Source organism: Cnephaeus nilssonii (assembly GCF_951640355.1).
Source record: "Cnephaeus nilssonii genome assembly, chromosome: 3".
Classification (NCBI taxonomy): domain Eukaryota; kingdom Metazoa; phylum Chordata; class Mammalia; order Chiroptera; family Vespertilionidae; genus Cnephaeus; species Cnephaeus nilssonii.
This window is the reverse complement of record NC_137074.1, coordinates 94,940,250-94,945,150: the sequence shown is the minus strand read 5'-3', so window position 1 is coordinate 94,945,150 and position 4,901 is coordinate 94,940,250. Positions and strand designations below refer to the sequence as shown.

The 4,901-nt window shown below is 55.9% G+C and overlaps 1 pseudogene across 1 annotated transcript; it reads right to left on the bottom strand.

Moving 5' to 3' along the window:
* Window positions 1-342: 342 nt before the first annotated feature.
* On the bottom strand, window positions 343-4,362 carry LOC307096770 (valine--tRNA ligase-like; annotated as a pseudogene). The gene is made up of 2 exons: window positions 2,254-4,362; window positions 343-1,685 (listed from the first exon to the last, which is right to left on the bottom strand). The product of its transcript is annotated as a valine--tRNA ligase-like (transcript).
* Between the last annotated feature and the right edge of the window lie 539 nt (window positions 4,363-4,901).

The window sequence follows — 4,901 nt, the reverse complement described above, 5'->3', positions numbered from 1 at the left end:
GTGTTGTGTCTCAAACATCACAGATTCTTGCTATTCTTACTGAGATTCAGTATATTTTTTTGAATAAGTGTTTCTTCGTTTGCTGTATGCCTTTATGACAATTTTCAGAGACTTTAAATGGCGGTTATTTTTATAATTTTCACCAGTTATGGTTGTTTCAGAGGGAATGGGTCCAAAGGACTCCTCATGTACACATTCCAGACATTGACATCTGGCCACTGTTTTTTTTGGTTTTGGTGACAAATATTTATTGCTTGCTGCCCCCCCTCCCCTCCCCTGGGGGACCACAGGGGTTATGAGGGCTGCAGTGTGTCACATCATCTTCTGAAATAGGGAGATGGACTAGGCCATCTCCCCGAGCTCTGCTTCTGTCTGCTGGAGCTTGGCCTCATCTGCCTCCTGGACTTTGAGGGGCACCTTGACCGGGTAGCCCACAGCGGTGCTGCACTCCTGCAGATGCTGGGCCTGCCGCTCTGCCTCACCATGCCTGGCCTGCAGCTTGCCCGGCTCCCAGGCCAGTACAGAGCAGCCAGGGCCCCGGCGCAGCCCTGGGGCACAGGAGCCCCCAGCCCCAGGACAGCTGCCACACCCACATTGGCCAGCGCCTGCACGTAGCCCGACACTGCCAATGCCAGGGCACCTGTGGCCTCATTGGCCACTTCCAGGAAACAGTCGGACCTAGTCCGGATGAAGTTGTAATCAGCACCCAAGAAGCCCAAGGCTTGGGAGATGCTCAGGGCCAGCTTCAAGGCCACTACTGCCTCAGGGTCCTTCTAGGAGCACTCTGAGGGCTCTGGGAAGGGGGTAACGCAGAGACTAGGGGTTGCTGTGGCAGCTGCCGGGGAAGCCTCTGGAACAAGCTCCTCAGTCATGAAGTGCATGAACAGTGAGAGCAGCCTTAGGCCAATGTCCAGGCAGGTGTAGAGGGTCTGGCGGGCACACTCAGCAGTCACCTGGTCCACCCCACTCAGCACAGGCTTCAGGTTCCAGGCAGACATCACAGAGCTCATAGAGCCAGAAGCTGTATGGGAGGTAGTGACAGCCGGGAAGTCGTAGGCCCGGAAACCTTGGCTGCTGAGACTCACGGCCTCAGTTAGCTGGCTGTGGATCCAGCGGTCCAACAGGCTCTCGTGGCCTCCAGGCTCCGAGGTGGCTGAGGGCACAAAACCCTTGCCAAGGCGACGAAGGGCAAACTTGGTGGCATTCCAGAGCTTGTCGCAGAAGTGACAGTATCCCAGTATCCGGTTTACATCCAGGTTGATGTCACGCCCCTGGGATGTGTAGGTGCACAGTCCAAACCAGAGGGCATCAGTGCCACACTCGGGAATCCCCGCCGGGAAGCCTGCCTTCTGCCCTTCTTTAGCCCTCTCCACCTCACTGGGACCCAGGTTGCTGTTCAGTAACTGGCCATGGAGGCCCTGCAGGGAGACTCCCTGGATGGACATCCAGGGGGTCAATGACATTGCCCAGAGACTTGCTCATCATCCGGACATAGGCATCCGCACAATGACATGGAGGTAGACCTCTCTGAAGGGCAGCCTGCCAGTGAGCTTCAGGCCCAACATGACCATCCTGGCCACCCAGAAGAAGAGCATGTCATGGCCTGTCTCCAGCAGGGTCCCCGGGTAGAACACACTCAGATCTGCTAACTGGTTGGGCCATCCCAGTGAAGCAGAATTTTTGGACTGGGCAGGATGTTCCAGGTTCTTTGTCCACTGGAGTCAAAGAATGAATCCACGGACAGAAAGTGGTATAGCAAAGGTGGAGACTTATTGAGGAACAAGTACAGACTCCCACATGGGGAGGGGGAAAGGGTCCCACTGAGTTCCTTTTCCCTATGGCTTATAAAGGCTGCAGATATTTGTGCCTAATATCCCCTCTGATTGGTCACTATTCCCTTAGACTGGTTACTATAGTAACTCCTGAGCTCAAAGGTAGAACCCCACATGAAACATGTGAGGATCTCCCCCCCCCCCTCCTTCCTTATTGTTTTCCTATTCCCTTTGGGCTTTCTTCTTTTCCTTCTGGATGAAGGGCTTCCTTCCCTTTATTTTGTAAATATAGACCTTTTGCTGTTCCCAGCTTTCTCATTCTATGGAAATGTACCTGTTGCAGCTTTTCAGCTCCCCTATTCTATAGAAATATACCTTCTGCTTCTCTGCAGCCCTGTCTTCCATGGTCCTCTTAATTTCTAAAATTTCCTAAAACCTGTCTTTTTCACCCCCAAAAATTCCTGTTTCACCAGGATGAGGCCCGAGAAAACCAGGTGTCCAATACCTCCGCCTCCTGCTGGAGACTGATCTTGTCAGGGGACACTCCAAACTCCTTGGCTGCCTTCTCACAGGCCTCAGCCTTGCTGTGCCCACTCACCCAGTACCGGCAGATGGGATCCTCCGGGGGGGAACGGCTGGGTCGCAGACAGTGACAAAGTAGGCTGGGATGCGATGGCCCCACCCCAGCTGCAGGGAGATGCACCAGTCCCGGATGTTGTCCAACCAGGCGTGCCGTCAGCTGATTGGCCTCGGCAGAATGTGGAGGTGGCCCCGAGCCACGCTGTGCTGGTCACCTGGGCCATCTCTTCACAGTGCAGGTACCACTGCAGCCGCAGCAGGGGCTCCACCACGTCCTTAGACCTGTTGCAAAGTTGCACCCCCATGGGGTTGTCCTTGATGCCACCTGATAGTCCCCCCTGCTCCTTCAGCACCACCAGCACCACCTTCCAGGCCCAGGAAAGCAGGGCACATTGACCAGGGCCCCTCGGGAGTCCATGATGCTGATGGCCTCCAGGCCATGCCTCTGCCCGACCTCGTGGCCTTTCTGGTCATGTGCAGGGGTGATCTAAAATCATCAAAGACTACAGGCAGGCTGCAAGACAGGAATGGGGGGACGCGGGGATCACGCTCCTCCCCTTCAGGTACTAGTATCTGGGATCTTTGGGGTGCACAGCTACGGCCACATCTCCCAGCATTGTCTCCATCCAAGTTGTCGCCACCACCGCCTCCTCGTGGCTCTCTGAGCCTTGGACCTTGTAAACAAAGAAGATGAGCCCAAACTCCACCTTTTCCTTGTAGCCAGGCATGGAGTGCAGGGTGCGACCCGTCAGCTCCTTCTTGTCCACCTTGATGTCGGAGATGGCAGAGTTGAGGGTGCAGAACCAGTTGACAAAGTGGGTACAGCGGGAGATGACTCCTTTCTAGTGGAGCCGGACAAAGGCCTCTGTCACAGCCGCGGACAGTTGGGGGTCCATGGTGAAACAGGCTCGATCCCAATCCCAGCAGCTGCCGAGCTTCCACAGCTGGTGGTCAATCCGGCCCCTTTCTCCTCCTTCCACTCCCAGACCTCTGGCAGAAAGGCCTCGCGCCCAGCTGGTGGGGGTCGGCCGCTGCTCGCGCCAGAGCTTCTTCTCCCGAACACCTGGGTGGCAATGCCCGCGTGGTCACAGCCAGGGTTCCACAGGGTGGTCTCTCCATGTATGCGGTGCCCTCGGGTCAGGGAGTCCTGGATGGCGTTGGTGAGCCACAGTGTGGCCCAGGTGCAGGGAGCCTGTCACATTTGGGGGTGGAATGCACATCATGAAGATGCCCCGTGGATTAGGTGCTGACAGCTGGCACCTCCATACTCTGGTTTGAAGAAGCCCTGCTGTTCCCACCACGGGCACCAGGCCGCCTCCACGTACCCAGGGCTGTAGGAGTCGGGCTTAGGGCCACTGATACCTTCCTTTTCCCCAGTGGGGGTGGGAGATCATAGGTAATAACTCCAGGATCCTGCTTCTCCCTTTCCTCTGGTTTTGGTTTCTTCTGCTCCCTGGACAGTGGTTGCTGCTGTTGGACCTTCTGCTTCTGTTGGAACTTCTCTAGATTCTTTCTCTCTTTGCCTCTTTCTTGAGTTGAGCAGGTGTCTTTGAAGGTGCAGTAAACTCAGGGACTGGCTGTTGGAAGAGAGGCCTGGCTCCTGAATACAGAACCACCTCTCCCAGCACGCCCGGAATTCGGGTTGCTGGACACAAGTGATGAACCAACGAGTGTCATTACCCCAGATCCTGCGCGCACAGGGGTCCAGGACATATAGGAAGGGCAGCAGCAAGGCTGTGACAACCGCCAGGTCAGCCAGAGCGGGAGCCTCCCCAGCCAGGTAGGTGTGTTGCCACAGCCACTCTTCCAAGGGGCTCGAGGCCCTTCCCAGAGCGCCCAGTGCAGCCTGGGGGTCCTGGACAGAGCTGCGGAGTCCCAAGGCTGGCAGCCGTGCCCCACAGGCAGCTGGTATTAGCTCCGTGTTGGTGTAACGGACCTACTGTTGGAGGAGGATGGCTGCCTGGCTGCCCCCAGGGTCCCCCAGGCCTGCGGGCCACAGCAGCTGGGCCATTGTACTGCGGGCCCCCTCCAGAGCCCACCGGGCCCTGCTCCAGGGCAGGCAGGGGGTGGGGAGGGGTTCCTGCTCGCTAAAGGCAGCTGAAGACAGATCAGGCAGGCAGATCAGGCAGCCGGGAGTGTGGGCGGTTCCCTGGGTGACCCTGGCTTCCTAGAACTGCTGCCCAAGCTGTTGACACCCACGTCCACTGTTTTTAATTGTGTGGCTGAGCCAAGTAAAGCGACTTGTTTAGAGATACAAAGAAGGCAGGCACACAGAAAGAGTAAGAAACAGCAATCAGAGAGAAACATCTCTCTGGGGTCCTTATGACTTTCCAATACCTGGTTTTAGTCTGTGAGATTGAGCTGTGTTCTTGCTACCGTGTTCTCTGAGGCAACAACACATCCTTAAGACACATCATCCTTTTTTTCTGGGATTAATGCTCTCTGTGGTTAACTAAAGGTGACTAACCAAGTAAATAATGTATGAGTTCAACCACTGAAGTTTTGAAAGCCAAGGAGTAAGGGGTGTGGATTCAAGGATGGCACTGCCAA